Source organism: Narcine bancroftii, chromosome 3 (genome assembly GCF_036971445.1).
Source record: "Narcine bancroftii isolate sNarBan1 chromosome 3, sNarBan1.hap1, whole genome shotgun sequence".
Lineage (NCBI taxonomy): Eukaryota > Metazoa > Chordata > Chondrichthyes > Torpediniformes > Narcinidae > Narcine > Narcine bancroftii.
Window position 1 is genome coordinate 184,713,162 of NC_091471.1, and position 25,079 is coordinate 184,738,240.

The 25,079-nt window shown below is 41.6% G+C and overlaps 1 long non-coding RNA gene across 1 annotated transcript in view; it reads right to left on the reverse strand.

Annotated features, from left to right (window-relative positions):
- Positions 1 to 25,079, reverse strand: part of LOC138757923 (uncharacterized) — a 58,750-nt gene that overhangs the window by 7,313 nt on the left and 26,358 nt on the right. Inside the window, exon 2 of the long non-coding RNA XR_011353994.1 lies at positions 7,813 to 7,859. This is a non-coding gene — a long non-coding RNA (uncharacterized lncRNA). The remainder of the gene's footprint in view (positions 1 to 7,812; positions 7,860 to 25,079) is intronic.

A 25,079-nucleotide genomic window follows, 5' to 3' on the forward strand; every position in this document is an offset into this window, starting at 1 on the left:
GATTGCTTAAGGTGGTAAGTGAATGGAAAGAAAAAGGATTGAAAACCATTGTTTTAATTCTGCAGAGCCTCTCACTGGTCCACCATCATGGTCAATGTCCCATAGGGTCATCTCCTCTGCCTCTCTTTCACAAATGAGTGGTGGTCTCCCTATTTTCTGGTGCCCTACGCCAATCCTCTGCTTCCCTGGACTCTGCAACCCCTCGAGACTACTGCCTGCACAGGTATTGCCATCTGGAAACCAGACCCCGCAGTTGCAGGGTTTTAAATAAAAAACTGTCAGCTCCTTTAAAGTGCCATTTAAAGCCTGAACAGAGCAATCAGCAGTATAACTGGACAGTAGAACCTTGCAGAGGAGCACTGTGACTCCTCTCCTCGCTCTCCTTGGGTCCACACCAACTTCCGTTCCTATGCCTTATGGTCTTATGTTCTATAGCAGTGGTTCTCAATCTTTTTCTTTCCACTCACATAATACCATTTTAAGTATTCCCTATGCCATAGGTGCTCTGTGATTAGTAAGGGATTGCTTAAGGTGGTATATGGGTGGAAAGAAAAAGTTTGAAAACCACTGTTTTAATTGTACCCAATTGATTCGTTGGGTGCACAGTTTCATAACTCCAAAGGAAATGGGCAGATGACAAATTTTCTCAAGCAAAATATTTCATTAACAATTGGGTCTAGAGCAGTGATTCTCAACCTTCCCTTCCCACTCACATCCCACCTTAAGCAAATGACAGAGCACCAATGGCATAGGGATTACTTAAAGTGGGATGCGAGTGGATAAAAAAAGGTTGAGAACCACTGGACTATAGTTTAAAGAATTGGATCTTAAAGAGATGGTTGGAAATTACTTGGTGCTTTGAAGAGTTGTGCGGGGGGAGAACTATTTTCCCTCATGCTCAACAAATACAGTCGAGAAGTAAAGCATATATGGATGGAAAATGCTAATGACAAAGATGAAGGCATGCTCAAAAATGGACAGGAATGAAACTTAGAGCAGCAAGACTGTAAAGAATACAGAAAAAAGAGACAAATAATATCATAATCTGACTAACTGATTAGTGAGGGATTGCTTAAGGTGGTATTTGAGTTGCAGCAGCTAAGAAAGGAAAGAATATCTAGAGAATTAGCATAGACCTTTCAAGCAATGGACAACAAACATTTTAAAGGATAGGTATTAGGAATGAAATAGGCTGAGATGTTGGAAAGATGGGGAGGTACCAAGTTGGTGATTCATGAGGAGGGCAGAGTGGGCAGGGGAGCTGCAGAAGACAGAGAGGGAAAGAAGTGTCTGGTGGTGGGATATCATAGAAGGTGGCAGAAATGGCAGAGGAATGATATATTGGATGAGGAGGCTTGTGGAGTGATAGGTGAGGATGAAGGAATTATCCTTGTTGCACATGGGAGAGAAGGGAGCAGAGCAGATGTGTGTGTAATGGAGGATATGCGGGTAAGGGCTGGGATGATGGGAGTAGAAGGAAACCTCTTTTTTTGTAGAAGGGGGACATCTCTGATTATCTCACCTGGAAGTCCACATCCTGGGAGTAGATGCTACACTTCCTCCCACACCTCCTCTCTCACCACCATTTGGGACCCTAAACAGTCCTTCACATGTGTATCTGCAGGGGTCTTCTACTGCATCTGGTGCTCTCATTGTGGCCTCCTCCACATCACAGAAATTGGACGCAGACTGAGAGATCGCTTCTTGAGCATCTCATTTCTGTCTGCTGCAATAGCAGGATCTCCCAGTGACATGTCTTTTCATTTCCCTGCCCTATTCCCATTCTACCATGTCTGTCCATGGTCTTATGCAGTGCCAGATCAAAGCCGCCGGCAATTTGGAGGAAAAATATGAGCACCCTTCAACCAGGTGGCATTAACCGACTCTTTCCAGTTTCAGTCCCCCCCCACCTGCCCCAACCCAATTCTCCTCTTCCCCTATCCCTATGTCTCCTTTTCTCCAGCTCTTTCTCTCTTTATTTCCCTTTTCTTCTATCTCCTTTCCTTCAGCTCTGCATTCACAGAGCCACCACCTTCCCTGTTCAATTTTCATCTTTTCCCACCTATCAAAGACTATGTCCAATTATGGCCTTTTGTCTGTTGGCCTGTGCTTTTACTCCTGCCCTTTCTTTCCTCCTCCCCCAACCTGTCTGCTTTATGCTCACACCTTGAAGAAGGTCTCAGGCCGGAAACATTATGGACACTGCGAGACCTTCTGAGTTCCTCCAGCATTTTTGTTTTTACTGAAATCGCAGCATCTGCAGACTTTCATGTTTCTGTGCCCATGGTAGGTGGGTTAAAGGAGGTGGGTGGATGTTGGTGAAAGCAATAATCTGACGACAAGAAAGATAAAACTGAGAGGATGAACTAACTGGAGTGACTGTTGAGAAGGAGATAGTAATGGTGCTTTGGTGACTAGAATTGGAAGAGGAGTACAAAATGATGATTATAATGTCGTGGATCCATTACCATTCTGAAGTCGGAAGGAATAGGTATAGTTGGTCTTTTTTACAATCAGTACAAACATGAAAAGGTGAATCTCTAATGAGAATCTATGAATGTCTTTCCCTCAATTGTACAGTCTAACAATGATTGACAGATAACACCTGTCTGACATTCTCAAGTCCCTGACTCAGTCCACATGCATGGATCACCACCACTCAGTGTGGATAAAAATATTCCCAATGGTCGTGACAGTTTTTAGCCCTTGGGTTGGGAGCATACAGAAGGCTTGTGTCAGCAGTGGAAGTAGCACATCACCTCATAAGCGATCACCTGCTGGATCATCAACCTCCTATCAAATTTGAGGAAGAGCAATTTTTCACATCAGCCATACTAGAACCCTCAAAACTGGAGTGGAGGAAAATGATCCTCATTCCACATGGACAGTCTAAATAGACTGCTATGATCACTTACTAGTGATAACTAGTGAGCAGGTGACTACTTTATCCCAGGGAATAAAATCCCTGTTTATCACCAACATCCTCCCTGTTTAATCCTTCCCTGTAACTCAGTTCCTGAAGTCCAGGTAACATTCTAGTAAATATTCACTGCATTCTTTCAATATTATTGATATCTTTCCTGTAGTTAAGAGACCAAAACTGAACACAATATTCCAAATTTGGACTCACCAATGTCTTATACAACTTTACCATAACATTCCAACTCCTATACTCAATACTTTGATTTATAAGGGTGAATGAGCCAAAAGCTCTCTTTACAACCCTATCTATCTGTGATGCCACTTTCAGAGAATCATGTATCTGTATTTCCAGATCCCTCTGTTCTACTACACTCCTCAGTGCCCTACCATTTACTGTGCAAGTCCTTTCTTGGTTTTTCCTTCCAAAATGCAACACCTCAAACTGTCTGCATTAAATTCCATCTGCCATTTTTCTACTCATTTTTCCAGCTGGTCCAGATCCCTCTGCAAGCTTTGAAAGTCTTCCTCACTGTCCACATTGCCTCTAATATTTGTGTCAACAGCAAAATAGCTGATCCAATTTACTACATTATCATCCAGATCATTGTCATATAGATGACAAACAATAATGGTCCCAGTATCGATTCCTGAGGCACATCACTAGTCACAGGCCTCCACTCTGAGAAACAATCATTCACCACCACTCTTTGGTTTCTCCTGCATAGCCAATATCGAACCCAGTTTACTACCTCACCATGAATACTGAGAGTCTAAACATTCATGACTAATCTCCCATGTGGGACCTTGTCAAAGGCCTTACCAAAGTTCATTTCCATTATCAACTTTCCTAATAACCACCTAATCAGATTGGTTAAACATGACCTACCATGTGCAAAGCCATGTTGACTATCCCTAATCAATCCCTGGCAATCCAAATACTTGCATGTCTGATCTCTTCAAACACCTTCCAATAATTTACTTACTACTGATGCCAGGCTCACCAGGGTTACTTTTGGAGCCTTTTTTAAACAATGGAACAACATGAGCCACCCTCCAATCCTCCAGCACCAAACCTGTGGCTAAGAACATTTTAAATATTTCTGCCAGAGCTCCTGCAATTTCTATAAGCCTTCCTCATGGTCCAAAGGGAATATCTTGTCAGGTCCTGGGGATTTATCTACCCTTATTTGCTTTAAGATAGCAAGCAACTAATTCTCTTTAACATGTATAGGTTCCATGACCTCACTGCTTGTTTTCCTCACCTCTCTGGACTATATGCCAGTTTACTGAGTAAATACTGATGCAAAAAAACCATTTAAGATCTCCCCCATCTCTTTTGGCTTCATGTATAGTCGACCAATCTGGTTTTCAAGGGGGCCAAATTTGTCCCTTACTATCCTTTTGCTCTTAATATACCTGTAGAAACCCTTAAGATTTTCCTTCACATTGTTTGCTCATGTCTTCTTTCCTCTTCCTGATTTCTTTCTTGGGGGTTTTTTCTTGCTCTTTTTATTCTCCTCAAGTACCAAATTTTGTCCATTTTGCCTCTACCTGCTATACACCTCTCACTTCAGATCCCCAATATCCCTCAAAAACCAAGGTTCCCTATGCCTGTTAACTTTGCCTTTAATCCTGACAGGAACATACAAACTCTGCACTCTCAAAATTTCACCTTTGAAGGTCCTCCACTTACTTTGCACATCCTTGTCAGAAAACAAATTATCCCAATTCATGCATTCTAGATTCTTTCTCATTTCCTTAAAATTGGCCTTTCTCCAATTCTCCAATCTCAACGCGAGGGCCAAACCTATCCTTCTCCATAATTAACTTGAAACTAATTGCATTATGATCACTAGACCCAAAATGTTCCCTTAAACATACTTCTCTCACCTCTCCTGTCACGTTCCCTAATAGGAGATCCAGTATTGCTCAGTATTAGTACCTCTATATATTTATTTAGAAAACTTTCCTGAACACATTTGACAAATTGCAAGCCACTCAGCCCTTTTACAGTATGGGAGTCCCAATCTGATATGGGGAAGTTAAAATCTCCTACTATTGCAACCTGCAGCTGTCCGTAATACAACCCCATGAATGTAGCCATACCTTTCCCGATTCTCAGCTCCACCCATATAGCATCAGTAGATGAGCCCTCTGGATTGTCCTGCCTGAGCACAGCTGTGATATTTTCCCTGACGAGCAATGCTACTCCTCTCCTTTTCACTCCCCCTCCACTTTTCACTCCCCCTCCGCCGTTCTATCACGTCTGAACCCCAAAATATTGAGCTGCCAGTCCAGCCACTCCTGCAACCAAATTTCATTAATGGCCACAATATTATAATTCCACATGCTAATCCATGCTCTAAGCTCATCTGCCTTTCCTATAATACTTTGAAATAGATCAGTGATTCTCAAACATTTTTTGGGTTGCCACCCCCTTGGCCTCCAGGCTACATCCCGAGCACCTCCCCTCTCCCTTTACAACAGCACTGGAGGGGGGGTGGGGGAGTGGCCGTGCTGACCAGGGGTGAGGGGTAGAGGCAGCACTAAGAGGCGGGGTAGTGGCGGTGCTGAGCAGAGGGGAGGTTAGTGTCACTGCTGAGTGGATGCGGGGGGAGAGCCCAATGATCCAGAAACCTGAAGCCCTCCCTCCTGCAGCATGTCTTTAGTCAGGTGTTAAGCTGCATTATCCTCCTATTTCTAACCTCATTACCATGTGGCACAGGTAACAATCCTGACATCACAACCCTAGAGGTCCTATCCTTCAACTTCTAACTCCATGAATGCTCTTGGACTGTATCATCCTTTCTAACCACGTCATTGGTCCCTACATGGACCATGACATCTGGCTGCTCACTCTCCTTGCTGAGAATGCCATGAACTCTATCTGAGATGTTTTGGATCCTGGCAACAGGAAGACAACATACCATCAAGGAATCTCAATCCCTTCCACAGAACTTTTCACCTATCCCCCTAACTATGGTATCCCCATTACAACAGCTTGCCTCTTCTCCTCCTTTCCCTTCTTAGCCACCAGACTAGACTCCATGCTAGAGACCTGATCACCATGGCTTGTACTTGGTAGGTCATTCTCTCCAACAATATCCAAAATGGTTCACTTGTAATTGAGGGGAACGGCCACAGGGTGTCTTGAACTGTCTGTCTGTTCCCTTTCCCTCTCGTGACTGGCACCCAAGTACTTTCCTCCTGCCTCTTAGGTGTAAGAGCGTCCCTGTAACTTCTGTCTGTCACCCCACTCAGGCTCTCAAATTATACAGAGTTCATCCAACTCCATCTCCAATTCCTTTACTCAGTTTGTCAGGAGCTGCAGCTGGATAAACTTCTTGCAGATGAAGTCATCAGGGATACTGCTGGCTTCCCTGGTGACCCATATTTTGCAAGGGGAACATTTCCCTCCATTTACTGCTATTGCCACTGACTATGACCACAGGAAAATATATACAAGATAAATAAAACTTGGCTTTACCTGTGCCAAAGAGCTGTACCAAACTGAGAAAGCAGGAAAAAAAGTTAAAATAGACGGATTTTTAGCTAAAATTGATTTGCTGCAACTGCAAGTAGAGGATCAAAGCAAACTAACAAAACCATTTGAAATGGAGGAAGTACAGAATATATTAAGAGAACTACCAAACAATAAAACAACAGGAGAGGATGGATTTCCAATAGAATTTTATAAAACATTTAAAGAGTTATTAATCTCACCCCTCCTGAAAGTAATGAAGTAGGTGGAAGAAACACAAAACTTACCAGAATCATGTAAAACAGCAATAATTACAATAATACCAAAAACAGGGAAGGACCCATTAACACCAGGATCATACAGACCAATATCCTTACTAAACACAGATTATAAGATAATAGCAAAATTATTAGCAAGAAGATTGACCAATTGTGTACCAAAATTAGTAAAACAGACCAAACTGGATTTGTCTTGCAGATAATGTTTATAAATTTATTAATTTAATTCATGCAGCTCAAGGGAATAAAAGATCAATGGTGGCGGTTATGTTAGATGCAGAAAAAGCATTTGACAGGGTAGAATGGAACTACTTATTAAAGTATTACAGAAATTTTAACTTCCGGAAAAATATATTAATAGGATCAGGACATTATATAACAGGCCATTGGCAAAAGTAGCGGTAAATGGATATGTATCGAGCCAGTTCAAATTGAACAGACCAACTAGGCAGGGATGCCCATTGTCCCCCTCATTGTTCTCCTTGGCAACAGAACCATTGCCGGAGCTGATAAGAAAGGAAAATAAAATAAAAAGGATAAAAATAAAGGAGAATAAGTGTAAAATTAGTCTATTCGCAGATGACATCATAGTATACCCAACAAAACCAGAAAAATGAATAAAAGAGCTATACAAGAAATTGAAGGAATATGGAGAAATATCTGGATATAAGGTCAACACAAATAAAAGCGAAGTGATAACAATGAGTAATGTGGACTATACAGAACTCAAAAAAGAATTTCCATTTAAATGGCAATCGCAAGCGATACAATACCTTGGTATCAGGATAGACAATAACCTAAACCACTTGTTCAAACTAAATTATCAGCCATTAATAAGGAAAACACAGGAAGACTTGGAAAATTGGAAAGAATTGCAGCTAACATTGATAAGGAGGGTGAACTGGATTAAAATCAACGTATTCCTACGGATACAATACTTATTTCAAACATTACCAATACCCTTGACAGAGAAATTCTTAGTAGGACTAAGGAGAATAATAAGGACGTACTAATGGAAGGGGAAAAAAATCAAAGGTAGCGCTGGACAAATTAACAGAGAGATATAAACAAGGTGGGTTAATTTACCAAACTTCAAAAACTATTACAGAGCTACACATCTAAGGTACTTACCATATTTTTACCAGACGGGAGGAAAACCAGATTGCACTCGGATAGATCTAGATAAAATAGGAGAAAAGATACCGGAGAATATACTTTATAAATGGGATGAAAATCTGGTGCAATACAACAACTCACCAATACTGCATCACATACTTAAAATATGGAAGAAGATACATGTAGAAAGAAAAAAAGATAAATTACCAAATACCAAAAATGCTATTGACACAAATTCTACTAATCCTTTTTACAATAGACAACCTATTTTTTAGAGAATGGGAGAGAAAAGGAATCAAGAGAATAGAAAATTGTTTTTTGGGAAATAATTTATTAACATTTGAACAACTGAAGGATAAATATGGAATAACTCATGGCACAATGTTTGCATACCATCAGTTGAAAGCTTATTTAAAGGACAAACTGGGAAACAGATTGAGACTATCAGAAGGAAGCAGTTTTGAATATATAATTACAGATACAATGATAATTAAAAGATTTATAACAAACATGTACATTAAACTGTAATGTAAAGAAAATAAGGTAAATGAAATAAGGTATAAACCTAAGCAAGGCTTGGAAAAAGACTTAAACAAAGATAAAGAACGAAACATGGGAAGAGCTATGTACAGGAACTATGAAGAACACAATAAACACAAGGCTACGAATGATACAATATAACCGGTTACACAGGTTATATATCACCCCTCAGAAATTAAAAGAATGGGACCCAACAATGTCGGATAGATGCTTTCACTGTAAACAAGAAATTGAAACAACAATACACGCAATTTGGGCATGCACAAAAGTGAATACTTTCTGGGAAGAACTAAGTCAGATATTAAGCAAAATTACAAAAAATAACATACCAAAAAAACACAGAAATTTTTCTTTTAAATAATATAAGAGGTAAAGAACTAGGTCTCAAATTGGATAAAGCCCAAAAAAGATTCATTATGATAGTCCTAGCAGTAGCAAAAAAATGTATAATGACAACTTGGAAAATGGAAGAGAACCTAAAAATACAGCAATGGCACATGGAAATGAATAAATGTTTTCCATTGGAAAAAATTACATATAATTTAAAAGACATTTGTATATATACATTCTTTGAACAAATTTGGGAGCCATATATGAAATATGACAGAAAATGCCCACTTCGGACCTCGATCTCCTAAAGTGTAAGAAGATAAACATGATTAGATTTAATGTGCAAAAGTAGACGACACGACTTTCTTTGTTTTTTTTGTGTGAGAATGTTTTTTTCTAGTATTTTGTATGTTTAATATTTATTAGTTTTAGTGGGGGTGGGAAGGGGGAGAGGGAGGGTAGGGGAGAGAAAAGAGGGAAAATGTCACTGTGTATATTTAATGAAAAATATTTGTACATATTTTTGTTGATACAGTTCATAGTGTGATAAATAAAAAGTTACAAAAAAGACACATTTCTGTTCAACTTTTATTCTTAATTAAAATCTTTCTTTCCCTGTTATTTGACACAACATTCACCAGTTTAACTTTTATATTTCAAAATTGGAAAATAACGACGAATACTATTAACTGTCCTTAGGAACATAGGAACATAGGAAGTAGGAACAGGAGTAGGCCAAAAACGGCCCATCGAGCCTGCTCAACCATTCAATATGATCATGGCTGATCTAATTTCCTAACTCCACCTACCTGCCTTCTCCCCATATCCCCTAATTCCTCTATCATGTAAAAATTTATCTAACCGAATTTTAAATATGTTTAATGAGGCAGCCTCAACCACTTCCCTGGTTAGAGAATTCCAAACATTCACTACTCTCTGGGAAAAACTATTTTTCCTCATCTCTGTCCTAAATTTACTCCCCCGAATCTTGAGACTGTGTCCTCTCGTTTTAGTTTCCCCGGCCAGCTCAAAAATCCTTCCTACATTTATCTTATCCATACCCTTCATAATCCTATATGTTTCTAAAACCTTCTGCAACCTGCCTGATTTATACACACCAATAACAAATTAAAACAAAGCTACTTATATTAATTTCAAAGCATTGGTTTACTACTGCCATTTTTCAGAAAATTATTTAATCTAAAATTACAGTATGGAGTACTGGGTGTTGAACTAAAATTAGTAGTCAATTGGGTTTAAAGTTTACTCTGCTTTTCTGACTGAATTCTTTGATCAGAATGCCACATCTTTATTACAGACAATCTTTTTTTTTCTTTGGCTTGGCTTCGCGGACGAAGATTTATGGAGGGGGTAAAAAGTCCACGTCAGCTGCAGGCTCGTTTGTGGCTGACAAGTCCGATGCGGGACAGGCAGACACGATTGCAGCAGTTGCAGGGGAAAATTGGTTGGTTGGGGTTGGGTGTTGGGTTTTTCCTCCTTTGCCTTTTGTCAGTGAGGTGGGCTCTGCGGTCTTCTTCAAAGGAGGTTGCTGCCCGCCAAACTGTGAGGCGCCAAGATGCACGGTTTGAGGCGTTATCAGCCCACTGGCGGTGGTCAATGTGGCAGGCACCAAGAGATTTCTTTAGGCAGTCCTTGTACCTTTTCTTTGGTGCACCTCTGTCACGGTGGCCAGTGGAGAGCTCGCCATATAACACGAACTTGGGAAGGCGATAGTCCTCCATTCTGGAGACGTGACCCATCCAGCGCAGCTGGATCTTCAGCAGCGTGGAATCGATGCTGTCGGCCTCTGCCATCTCGAGTACTTCGACGTTAGGGATGTAAGCGCTCCAATGGATGTTGAGGATGGAGCGGAGACAACGCTGGTGGAAGCGTTCTAGGAGCCGTAGGTAGTGCCGGTAGAGAACCCATGATTCGGAGCCGAACAGAAGTGTGGGTATGACAACGGCTCTGTATACGCTTATCTTTGTGAGGTTTTTCAGTTGGTTGTTTTTCCAGACTCTTTTGTGTAGTCTTCCAAAGGCGCTATTTGCCTTGGTGAGTCTGTTGTCTATCTCATTGTCGATCCTTGCATCTGATGAAATGGTGCAGCCGAGATAGGTAAACTGGTTGACCGTTTTGAGTTTTGTGTGCCCGATGGAGATGTGGGGGGCTGGTAGTCATGGTGGGGAGCTGGCTGATGGAGGACCTCAGTTTTCTTCAGGCTGACTTCCAGGCCAAACATTTTGGCAGTTTCCGCAAAGCAGGACGTCAAGCGCTGAAGAGCTGGCTCTGAATGGGCAACTAAAGTGGCATCGTCTGCAAAGAGTAGTTCACGGACAAGTTTCTCTTGTGTCTTGGTGTGAGCTTGCAGGCGCCTCAGATTGAAGAGACTGCCATCCGTGCGGTACCGGATGTAAGCAGCGTCTTCATTGTTGGGGTCTTTCATGGCTTGGTTCAGCAGGCAAACCTCAAAGCAAAGCTCGACGATGCAACCCGCCTCACGGACCCATCCCCTGAAACCCTCTGGGATCAGTTGAAGACTACCATACTGCAATCCACTGAAGAGGTACTGGGCTTCTCCTCCAGGAAAAACAAGGACTGGTTTGACGAAAACAGCCAGAAAATCCAGGAGCTGCTGGCAAAGAAGCGAGCTGCCCACCAGGCTCACCTTACAAAGCCGTCCTGTCCAGAGAAGAAACAAGCCTTCCGTCGCGCATGCAGCCATCTTCAGCGCAAACTACGGGAGATCCAAAATGAGTGGTGGACTAGCCTCGCCAAACGAACCCAGCTCAGCGCGGACATTGGCGACTTCAGGGGTTTCTACGAGGCTCTAAAGGCTGTGTACGGCCCCTCACCCCAAGTCCAAAGCCCGCTGCGCAGCTCAGACGGCAAAGTCCTCCTCAGCGACAAGATCTCCATCCTCAACCGATGGTCAGAACACTTCCAATCTCTTTTCAGTGCCAACCGCTCAGTCCAAGATTCCGCCCTGCTTCAGCTCCCTCAACAGCCCCTAAGGCTAGAGCTGGATGAGGTTCCCACCCTGGATGAGACATTACAGACAATACATTTCAATAAACTGTAATCCTGCAGATCCCTCTGCTGTACAACTACTGCACTTCTGCTTCCGATAGGACACATGCTTGTGATTTCTTTCAAAGGAGTAATCTGATTATTTTAAAAGTTTTTAAAAATGTGGGACTTCATGAGCAGAGTGGTCAAGATTTCTATGTCACGATGAAGTAATTTTCAATAAATAACCAAACCTTAAATGATCCCCAGGGTCTTGGCAGAATTAAAGCCAAAATTGTCCACATTATGCTGGAATCACTGTTGCGATTTCTAAAAGACAATATTTGTGTGGCGTGGGATTGTCTTGCTGGACCTGATCACCCTTGACTCAAGTGTTGCGATGTAAAAGGACAATTGGGCTCTTGGCAACATATTGCAGGGAACCATCCATAGCAACAATCTTACACAAGCACGGTCGCTTCCATCCTACCAACTTTCACCAAACAATAAAGTGTATCGGAGCAGCTTTCACTTAAGACCGAGGTTGTTTCTTCATCAAATTGTTCATTTCATGCAAACTCACAGAAACTCGGGCAAAACAGGAAAAGTTACTTGGAGGAGACTCTGATGTAAAGAATTGTAATGCCTAATTATTGATATTGAATTTCACCATAATTTGTTGCAAGGTTCAGCCCCAACCACCATAAAATAGAAACATGAGAAGAAGAAAAAGTCCTCTTGCATTTGGACGCGAAGTTGCAAGTGGCTATATTCCCGAGGGGTTGTTGTGCCTTTTCCTTAAGGGGAAAGTTTCAGGGAAGAAGGAGCAGCTGTTCCTATAACAAACATAGCAAATACCAGAAACACTAGTGGGCTGTGTCTGTGGCAAGATAAACATGGTTAACATTTTATAGCGTTTCATTGATACTGCCCATTTTGTGTTATTTCTGCAATTTTTATTTTCTTTCTCAGGTACAGGTGTATTGCTAATTGCTTGGTTGGTCGGGTAGGTAAGAGAGGAGACACATCTTCATTTTGGGAAAAGAATGAGTCTGCAGAAAAAGTAAAAACACAGAAATGCTGGAGGAACTCAGCCAGTCTTGCTGTGTCCATAGGAGCAAAGATATGTTACTGACATTTCGGGCCTGAGCTCTTCTTCAAGGCCTGTAGATGCTGGTGAAAAAGAGCAATTCATAAAAATGGAGAAGCTTAGCAGTTCACACAGCATCCATGCAAAGCAATAAGGCAATTGACCTTTCAGGTCAGAGCCACTCTTTAGGAAGGGTGTTTGTCTGATCTTGCCATTTCTGCTTTCCACGGGTGCTGTGTGGCCTGCTGAATTCCTTCAGCACTTTTGTGCATTGCCCATCTTTATTGCCACAGCACACTCTACTGATGCTTTCATACTTATAAATTAGATGTGCTGCAGGCAGCCCCAACATGGCATTGCAAAGTGTTCCTTGGCCTTTTGGCTAAGATCAAGTATAGTATCTATTCTTATCAGAATGGACTATCCTGATCTGTGAGGTGAAGAGCTATACTGACCGTGAGGAATAAGAAGATGACAGAGGAGGAGAAAGACTTCTGAGAGGACAAGATCGATGGATCCATGAAGATGGGAGGGCCAATCTAACACCCTCTCCAGCTGACAGCACGCCTCTACTAGCTCCACGAGGATGGCTGCAACAGTAAACTCTTCAGCAGTGCTCAGAATCCAGAACACTGTCAGGATGGCAGTAAAGGACCTTAGCAAGGGATTGCCTTTTTCCCAGGACCTCTTTGTGCACAAGGCCCTGATGGAGTGCCTCAAATTTGAGGCAAAGGACATCTACTGTCTCCAGGATATCATGGACAACAGTCACTTCAATGTGACTGGATGGATGAGGTTGCTTTAGGTGTTCCTCGAGAAGGGGAACGTGGCTCCACTCTCACGTTTCAAGGTGCACCCACTCTTCCCCCTTCCAACACAGAAGGAACAGGTGATAACAGTGCCAGCCGTGGACATGTTCACTTTCTTTGGCAAGTGAGGGTGAAGATGACAGAGGACAGCAAAGGGGGCGATCATCGTGTTTGTTACTGGAGGGAAATGGTCTATGCCAGACAGCCCAGAGTGTGCAGAAATTGAAACAAACCTGAAGATATGGTGACCCAATGCAGCACATTGCAAAACTGCAAGAAGGAAGTCCACCTGACCAATGACTGCGGAGAGAGAAAATGCTGCAACCTGTGTAGAGCAGTCCACCTCTACAAAGCATGCCCAAAACATGTAGTCACTTACGCATAGGCAACAAGGGGGAAAATAGCCAACACCCCCCAACCCCCACGAGGTCAACAACACCTCAACTGCAACTGTGACCGAGGCTCACAGAGTGTAACAGAGACCAAGATCAGGAGAAGAGAGGAGACCCCAAAGCACATCTGACCCTCAAACCCCAGCCACAAGTCTGGAGGCCTCTCCTGAGGTGGCAGTGGTGATGGAGGAGGGAGCTGCGGAAGGGGAATGACAGACAGTGGGGAAAAGAAAGAAAATGCGAGAAGCTTCAAGAAAGAAACCTGCAAAGGTCACTGCAAGCAGAGGGAAAGGTCAAAGCACAAGCAGAAGCCAGCAGCCTCTTGGCACATGAGTCAGAAGCCAGCACAAAAGCTGGACAGAGGAAGCTTAGATGGAGAAGAAAGGAAGAAAGATAGCGGATTACAAATAAGCCTGACAGTGGGTGATTCACCATGCAGCGACCCCCAGTCCCAAGAGGCCATGAACAAGGGTGAGGCCAGTGGTCCCCAGCCCAGGGAGACCAGGAGAAATGCAAAGACAGTCGCCCCTCAGCTCCAGGAGACCGGGAGCAGCGCAGAGGAAGATCCTGAGCTGACAATCAGAACTGAAGTTCAGCAAAGCAGTGAGCTTGAGATCTCAGGCTGATGGTCACGAACTGGGCTATAAAAATTAAAGATTGTGCATTCTTATGAACCAAAAAAATGGACATTAAATTTGCAGCTCTAAATGGGCGCAATGTTAAATATATTACGTGATGTGTTAACATTTTACAATAGCTTGGTAAAGTCAAAGCTGATTTTATTTACTTACGGAAGTGCAGATTGCAACATCTCTGAAACTATCGTTTGTGGTTGTAATGATGGCCCAAGGTCAAGGGGTGGAGAACCATTATCACACTTCTGGTCTGGACATCTTGCTGCAGTGAGGCAACTTTACAACCACCAAGGTTAAGGAGGTGGTGTGAGGGAGAGAGGTGCATTTCTCATGATAGACCTGAATTACAATGACACCCGCTCCGGCTGATCAACGTGTATGCCTCGCCTGTGCAGAGTGAGAGGCTGACCATCTTACAGCAGCTTCCACCATTGCTGGTGATGTCCAGGTCTGTCATTCTGACCAATGACTTCAACTGCATCAGCTCCTCCAATCTTCTGGTGGAGACGGTAAAGAATGCACAGCTGTGCATCGCCTTCAGCAACCCTGCAGGTGGAGCACAGCCACAACCCCCATTTGAGATTGGGCAGCTCAAGCTGTTCCTGATAAACTTCATCCTCATGGTGAAGGCCGTTACGATCAGAACCACTGTATTATTCTGCTGTTCTTCTCTGACCACTGCCTCCTTCACGCCTCCTGTCACATACAGGAGGACCAGAAGGCAGGCAGGGGGGGCATGGAAGCTGATCGTGAAACTGCTGACCTCAGAGAATATAGAGGAACTAAAGGAGTATGCCGGTTGGAGAAATGTGAAAACCTTCTTTGACTCCCTCAAGACCTGGTGGGAAGTGACCAAGGAGGTTATCAAGAGATTCCTTTCCACAAAGGTGTTCAGAGGGCAAGACAGAGACAGAGGGAATTGAACTAACTCCAGACTGACCTGTAACAACTCCTCCTTCTGCAGTCGAGAATCAGAATCAGAATCAGAACCAGGATTTATTGTCATGAACAAGTCATGAAATTCGGTGTTTGCAGCAGCATCATTGAGCAAACGTACATATTATAATCGTCTTACAACATTACTATAAAAATAATAAAAACAATAATATTGCATGAAAAATAAGGCAGTGTCTTTGGTTCATTGATTAATCAAGAATCTAATAGCAGCAGGAAGAAGCTGTCCTTGTGCTACTGAGTGCTCGTCTTTAGGCTCCTGTACTTTTCTTCCCGGTGGTAGCAGAGTGAAAAGAGCATGGCCTTGGTGATGGGGATCTTTAAGGAGAGAGGCTCCATTTTTTAAGACACTGTCTCATGTAGATGTCCTCGATGGAGTGAAGCCTAGTGCCTGTGATGTTGCAAGCCAAGTTAACAACCAAATGGAGTTTATTCTTGACCTTAGAGTTGGCACATCCATACCAGGCAGTGATGCAACCAGCCAGAATTCTCTCCACGGTATACCTGTAGACATTTATGAGAGTCTTTGGTGACAATACCGAACCGCCTCAGACACCTCACAAAGTATAGCCACTGGTGAGCCTTCTTTGTGATTGCATCAACGTGGAGGCTCCAGGACAGATCCTCAGAGATGTGGATACCCAGGAATTTGAAGTTATTGACCCTCTCAATGACTGAGGATTGGGTTGTGTTCCCGACTTCCTCCTTAAGTCCACAATTATCTCCTTGGTCTTACTGACGTTGGGCACAAGGTTGTTATCATTGCACCATTCAATGAAGTGATCTATCTCCCTCCTCTATGCTTCCTCATTGCCATTTGTGATTCTGCCGGCAACTGTGGCGTCATCAACAAACTTATAGATGGCATTGGAATTTTGCCTGGCTACAGAGTCATGGGTGTATAATGAGTAGAGCAGTGGGCTAAGCACGTATCCTTGAGGTGCGCCTGTGTTGATGATCAGTGAGGAGGATACATTGTTTCCAATTTGTACTGCCTGTGGTCTTCCAATGAGAAAGACAAGGATTCAGTTGCAGAGTGGGGTACAGAGGCCTAGAGTTTGTAGCTTCCTGACCAGCACTGAGGGAATAATGTCTATGAAGAGCAGCTGTATGCATGAATTGCTGTTTTCAAGGTGATCCAGAACTGAGTGGAGAGCCATCAATATTGCATCTGCTGTTGAGTGAGTGTGACAATAGGCAAATTGCAGTGGGTAGAGATCTTTGCTTAGGTACATGTTAATTCTGGCTATGATCAGCCTCTCAAAGTGTTTCATCACAGTAGAAGTAAGTGCTACTGGGTGGTCGTCACTGAGACAGCCCATGCTACTCTTCTTAGGGACTGGGATGATTGATGCCCTTTTGAAGCTGTTGGGAACCTCTGACTGCAGCAATGAGAGGTTGAAAATGTCCATAAACACTCTGGCTAGTTGGTTGATGCAGATTTTCAGTATCCTGCTAGGTATGCCATCAGGACCTCTTGAATGATGTTCCGACGTCTTCCTCAGAAACAGATTTCATAGGGTTTTCAACCTTTTCAGGGATTCTAGGACACATTGTTTGGTTCTTCTTCTCAAAGTGGACATCGAAGCTGTTCAGCTCTGTGGTTCAGAGGCATGCATGTTTTGGAGGAACTAGAGTTAAGAGCCAGCAAGCCTTGCTGTTTACTTCAGAGTCCTCCAAGATCATCTTCTGATCCAGAGACCACACAGTGGAACAGGATGAGACGTGCTCACATTTCTTCTTCCAAAAGTTTCACAGAGGGAGCTCTATAATCCACAACCTTAAGGAAAGCACAACTCAGTCACATCCTCACAGATGGGCATTTAGAGGATGAGCAGCTCCTTTTATGTCAATCTGTATGATACTGAAGGCCACGGATGCAATGGCTTTGGAAAAGCTTCTGTCCTCTATCATAGAGGTCTTAGATGACAGCACGAGGCTCTATCTGGATTAGCCAATTACTCTAGGGAAGCTGATGGACTCCATCCATTTCTTTGGGTCAAGTAAGATTCCCCGAAGCTATGGCCTACTAATTGAGTTGTACAGCCCAGAACTGTTGGAAGTATACAACACTATGCTCATAGCAGGAAGCATGTCAGACTCTATGTGGAAGGGCATCATTACCTCATCTTCAAACAAGAGGAGAAAGAGGATATCAATAATTGGAGACTCATTTCATATAACCATTTACAGCACAGAAACAGCCCAGTTTGGCCCTACTAGTCCATGTCAAACATCATCTCCCACCTAGTCCCACTGACACACACTTGGCCCACAACCCTCCACACCTCTCCTGTCCATATACCTATCCAAACATTCCTTGAATATTAACATCGATCTCACTTCTACCACCTCTGCTGGAAGTTCATTCCACAATTCCACCACCCTCTGCATGAAGAAATTCGCCCTCATGATTCCCCTAAACCTTTCCCCTTTTACTCTCAATCCATGCCCTCTTGTTTGAATCTCCCCCACTCTCAGTGAAAAAGGCCTATCCACATTGACTCTATCTTCCCCTCTTATAATTTTGAATACCTCTATCAAATCACCTCTCAACCTTCTATGCTCCAGGGAATAAAGTCCCAGCCTGCTCAACCTTTCCCTATAATCCAAACCCTGAAATACCAGCCACATTCTCATAAACCTCCTCTGCACTCTCTCTATACTGTTTATATCCTTCCTGTAATTCAGCGACCAAAACTGCACACAATATTCCAAATTTGGCCTCACCAATGCCTTATACAATTTCAACATAACATCCCATCTTCTGTGTTCTTTTCTCTGATTTATGAAAGACAACATATTAAATGCCTTCTTCACCACCCTACCTACATGTGATTCAACTTTCAGAAAAATATGTACCATGATTCCGAAATCCCTTTGTTCCACTGCACTAGACCTCATATTTATCAGTATTAAACTCCATCTGCCATCTTTCAGCCCACTCTTCTGACTGTACTATATCACCCTGTAAGCTTTGATAATCTTCCTCGACGTCCACAATGCCACCAACCTTTGTATCATCTACAAATTTACTAATCCAATTTGCCACCCTATCATCTAGATCGTTAATAAATATGACCAACAGCAGTGGACCCAGTACTGATCCCTGAGGCACTACACTCGACACTGGCCTCCAATTTGACAGACAATTTTCCACCACTACTCTCTGGCATCTCCAATCTAACCATTGTTGAATCCATTTCACTACTTCTTCATTAATACCATGCGTCCACCTTCCTTATTAACCTCTTATGGGGAACCTTATCAAAAGCCTTACTAAAGTCCAAATAGACAATATCCACCACCTTCCCCATCAAACTTTTTAGTAACTTATTCAAAATACTCTATCAGATTTTTAGACATGATCTACCATGTACAAAACCATGCTGACTATTTAGAATCAATCCCTGTCTTTCTAAATAGTTGCACACACCATCTCTAAGAACACTTTCCATTTATTTACCAACCACCGATGTCAGACTTAGAAGGCTTTAAATACCATGTTTACTTTTGATCCTTTTTTGAACAGTGGACAACATGAGCCACCTTGCAGCCCTCCAGCACTTCACCCATGGCCAGTGACATTTTAAACATTTCTGTCAATGCCCCTACTATTTGTTCATTAACCTCCCTCAGAGTCCTAGGGAATATTTTGTCAAGACCTGGAGATTTATATAACTTGATGTTTTTCAATATAGCCAACACTACCTCCTCATTAATTCTTATATTATCCATGACCTCCCTACCATATTTCCTCACTTCATCTGGCTCAATACCTTTTCCTTAATGAATATTGAAGAAACAAAAATCATTTAAAATTTCATCATTCTCCTCTGACTTCTTCTGGAGCCTACCCCTCTCATCTTTAAGGGGCCTAATTTTATCCCTCACTATTCTTTTACTTTTAATGTCCCTATAGCAACCTTTTGGATTTATTTTTACTTTGTCTGCCAAAGCAGCCTAGTATCTCCTTTTAGCCTCTAATTTCTTTCTTAAGATTCTTTAAATCTCCTTATATTCTTCAAGCAGTTCATCCCTTCCCTGCTGTTTATACCTGCTGTACACATTCCTCTTCCTCCAAACCAAATTCCCCATATCCTTTGAAAACCAAGGCTCTCTACAGTTTCTAACCTTTCCTTTAATCCTCATGGGGACATAACAATTCTGCATTCTCAGAACTTCTCCTTTGAATATCCTCCATTTATCTGCTACATTCTTCCCTGAAAATATCTTATCCCAATCCACACCCTCCAAATCCTTCCTCATCCCCTCAAAATTTGTTTTCTTCCAATCAAGAATCTCAACTTTTGGCCCAGTTCTATTCCTTTCCATTACTAGCCTAAAACTAATAGTATTGTGATTACTAGATCCAAAGTGTTCCCCAACACAAACCTCTGTCACTTGACTTATCTTATTGCTAAATGTGGACTACAAAATCCTGTCCAAGGCCGTTGCCAATCGAGTCAAGTCTGCACGGGGGCAGGCAATCGACCCAGATCAGACCTGCACAGTTCTGGGAAGGAAGATCTCTGACAACCTTGCTCTGCTCTTGGATACCATCTATGTGCAGGATAGGGTTTGGACACCTGCCTGGTCAGCTTAGACCAGGAGAAAGCTTTTGACTGGGCATCTCATATGTATTTGATTGATGTGCTCTCCACAATGGACTTTGGGGAGGGAATCAGGAATTGGATTAAACTGCTCTACACGGACAACTGTAGTGCAGTCCAAATCAATGAGTGGGAAACAGATAGCTTTCCCATCAAGTTTGGAGTTAGTTAAGCTTGCCCACTGTCTCCAGTCTTATTTGTGTGCTGCCTAGATACCTTTGCTGAATCCATCAGGAAGGACGAGGGTAGAAGAGGAGTGATGTGGCCAGGTAGCGGAAGCACTCAAGTCAAGGACTTCCTGTATATGGATGTGCTTGCTGACTTCTGTTCAGATACATGATCAGTCTGGAGACTCTTTGGCAACTGGCCTGACCGGTCCACCATCCACTTAAAACTGACTAGATCTGACTACTTGAAGATGCTGGAGATCTGGTTTGGAGGGGCTGAGGCGTGCAACAGAATTGGTTGAAGCAATCAAAAAGGTCCACAAAAGTTGCAAAAATGTTTCTGTTTAATATTATAAGAGGCAAAAAATTAGACAGAGCCCAAAAAAGATTTATTATGATAGAGCTAGCAGTAGCAAAAAAGTGTATTATGGCAACTTGGAAAATGGAAGCAAGCCTTAAAATACAACAGTGGTATACAGAAATGGACAAGTGTATTCCGTTAGAAAAAAATACATACAATCTAAAAGACAAAGTGTACATTATTCGAACAAATTTGGGAACCATACATAAAATATGTTAGAGAATGCTGACCACAGACCTCCATCTCTTGAAACAACATGATTGAGCACAATAAGATTTAAATATGTAAAATTGGATGATACAACTTCTTTGCTTTTTGTTATTTCTTTGTTTGATGCATTTTATTATTTATTGGTTTTTGAAGGGGGGTGGGGGGAGGGATGAAAGGGGGGAAAAAGAAGGAAATGTCACTGTGTGATATCTTGAACAGTTTTGGTTATCCAGTATTGTATATAATTTATTGCAAATAAAATATAGTTTTAGAAAAAAAAGTGTACATTCAGAACTCAGAGATACTGGAATGGACACTCCTTCAAATTAATGCAAATAATTTTCTTCATTAAAAATTCTTCATTGGGCAGCATGGTTAGCGTAGCAATTGGCACGATATTAAGTGCCAGTGACTAGGATTCGAATCCGGCATTATCTGTAAGGAGCTTGTACACTCTTCCCGTATTTGTGTGGGTCTTCCATGGATGCTCAGGTCTCCTCCCACCCTTCAAAACATATGGGGTTTGTAAATTAATTGGTGTATTTTGGCGGCACGGACTCATGTGCCTGAAGGACCTGTACTGTGCCGTAATGTTCTATGCATGTGAATCATTTCAAATAATTCTAAATTGATAATTTCATACAGAGGCTGGACTACTGTAGACACAGGTTAGTATTCCTGCTTTACCCTCTGCATTGTCTGAACTCATTGAGTTCTATGGAAAGGAAACAGGCCATTTGGCTCAGCTTGTCCATGCTGACCAAGTTTGTATCTTTGCCTACATTTGGCCTATATGTCTCTGAACCTTTCCTGTTTATATTACATATCTGAATGTCTTTTGAAAACTACACATTCTGCTTCTACCACTTCCTTCAGCAGCTTGTTCCATGAAGAAGATGCCCATTTCCATTTCCCAGGTCCATTTCAGACTTCAATCTGAGTTACTGAGGTAACTTCCACCCTTCGTTGCCTACCATCAAGCCAATTCTGTATCCAGTTAGCTAGCTTACTTTGGATCCCATGCAATCTGACCTTCATGCCCATGCAGGATCTTGTTAAAGGCCTGCTAAAATTCACAAAGACAATGTTTACAATCCTGCTTTTATCAATCTATGAAGTCAGACAAAGGCTACATCTCTGACAAGGATAATGTTTCATTACGAAGTTCTTTGCTGATCTTGGCATTATACCTGGCTCTCCAGTAACTATAAAGAATAAATGAATATGCTTATTGTCATGTACAATACCATATAAATGTGTAAAGAAAGTCTTGCTGCAGCTTCCGTAACATAAAACAGACTAACACATACATATAATTAATGGCATGAAAAGAAAAATTATATAAAAGGAAGAAAAACAGTATGTAATACATATTTACTGTTAGCCAGTAGAGCAAAAAAGTTTTCTATAAATAGTACCATCAGATTTGGTGATCTTGTGTTATGGTGTTAACAGGTGAAATGTTGAGGTTCAAAAGCCTAATAGAAGTTAGAAAAAAAATTGAACTCAGAGCAGTTGAACTTCAGGTTTCTGTACCTTCTATCTGAAGGTAGCAGTGAAGAAAAGTTATAGCCATGAAAATGGAATGTCTTATGACACTGGCTGTCTATATGAGCCAGTGCCTCACAGGCATAGAGCATTACGGCAAAGTACAGGTCCTTCAGCCCACAATGATGTGCTGACCAAAATAAATCTACTCAAAAAACTAAACTTTTCCTGCCTCACATACATAACCCTATAAGATGGACTTGGCTGTGTCTACCACATTTTTGCAGCCTCCTGAGCACACGAGTTTCCAAACAAAGCTGTGATCCAGTCAGTCAGTATACTTTTCAAATGTAGAAATTCAATAGTGTTCAATGGCATGCCGCGCCTCCTCAAACTCTTTAGAAATTAGGGCCATTGGTGTGTTTTCTTCACATTTTCTTCACTGTGTTGACCCCAGGAGAGGATCGCCAAAATGTGGATAACCAAGAACTTACCCTCTCCCCCGTCATCAAGCTGATAAAGACAGGCGTGCGGTCCAGCTTCTCCTTCCTAGTGCATAATCATCTCCTTGGAGAACAAGCTTGTTTTGACACCACATAATGAGATTCTCAATCACCATTCCTAAATCTAACTTATCATTGTCTTTTATTTGGCTAACAATGGTGGTGTCATCAATAAATTTATAGTTTGTATGGGAGCTGAACTTAACGATAGAATTATGGGTATAGAGCAAGGGGCTAAGCATACAACCTTAAAGTGCCCATGTTGATGGTCAGCAAGGAGGTGATGTTGCCAATCTGCACTATTTGAGGTCTGCCAATGAAGTTGAGGATCCAATTGCAAAGTGAGGAACAGAGTCCCAGATTTGGAAATGAAAGGGTTATCATATGAGGAGTGTTTGACACCTCCAGGCTCATTCTTGTTAAAATTTAGGAGAATGTGGGGGGGGGGGGGGGGGTCCCCTCATTGAAACATTTCAAATATTGAAAGGCATGGACAGAGTAGATGTAGAAAGGGTGTTTCCTTAATCAATTGGATTAAATTATTGTATTTATGCCCTAACGCTTCAATACATTCAATAAACTCTCAACAATCAACATTTTTTAGGATTTATAGACCTTGATAAGGTTGCCTCTTAAGGCCATTGCTCTTTGACCCGAGTATGGAACCTCTAGCAGTTGCTCTGTGAGATAGTAGAGATTTTAGTGGTATAATTGGAAAAGGAATCGAAAATAAAGTTTCCTAATATACAGATGATCTCTTACTTTTTATTTTCAATCCTGAGATTTCTTTACAAAGTATGTAATCTTTGTTTGCTCAATGTAGTCAGTTTTCGGGGTATAAAATAAAACTTCACAAGAGTGAACTACTACTTATTAAAGAGACTTCTGCAATCTATGCTAATTTCCATTTTAAAATAGTTAAAAACCAATTTAAACATTTGGGAATCACAATTACAAGAAGTTGTAAAAACTTATTGAAAGAAAACATTTTCAGGGTTAATTAATCAGACTAAAGAGTTGTTGTCAGGATGGTCACCCCTTATGTATGACAATGATTGGATGTATTAATGCAATTAGAATGAACATTTTACCTAAATTTTTGTATATATTTCAATCTTTACCAATTTTAATTCCTAAAACTTATTTTAATTCACTGGATTTGATTATTTCCTCATATATATGGTAAGGTAAACAGCCCCGGATAAATAAGACCTATCTTCAAATGACCAAAAGGAATGGGGGCTTATCGCTTCCAAATTTTAGATATTACTATTGGGCAGTCAATATACAAAATTTATTATTGTTCTTACATTTTGATCCCTCAGATGATCATCCTTCTTGGGCAGAAATGGAATTGATTTTTTCTAAAAATTTAGCTATGTTAGCAGTTTTAGATTCTTTATCGTTTTCCTTTTCGAAAATGACAGATTTTTTTTAGAATGTTCCCTAGATCTTCCTAAAAGTGTCTCACCTTTGAACACAAAGTGGAGTGGACAAAAGTTCCCACCTCCACACCACATCTGAAACACATTTTTGAAATCTCAGACTTTGATTTGTGCAGTTTCTGAGGTTTAAGGTACAACTGGTGCAAGAAATTATATTGCACCATTCTGTATCTGGCATTGACCCCCATCACACTGCCCAGACGCAGGTCTTTCCACCATTCTTCATTGATTGTTGTGCCCAAGTCCGACTCCCATCTCACCCTCGACTTTTGTAGGTCCAACCTTGGGCCCTCATTTTAGAATATTTAATAGATCTTAGAAATAAATTTACACACATTCCCCTTTCAAATTAGAATCTCCACATTGCTACATTCAGGTAGGGTCATAGCTGGTCTCAATTTTTCCCTCAAAAAAGATCTTATTTGCAGATAGCAGAAGAATGTTCTGTTGGACAAATCATATTTATTTCTCAACTCCTCAAATGACATAAGCTGTCCCACTTCATAACAATCCTTCAGACACCTGATCCCTTATTGGCACCAGGTGTCCAGGATCTTATTATCCAGAGTCAAGGGTATTAAATTATTCTGAGTCAGGGACATTTTAGGGGATATCCCCATCTTCCATCCAATACCTTGTTTTATCCTTTTCCTTGTCTGAAGTACATGTTTTAGGATAGGGTTATCCATTTTCTTTGAGAGTAATTTTACATTCCATTTATAAATAAATTCTTTAG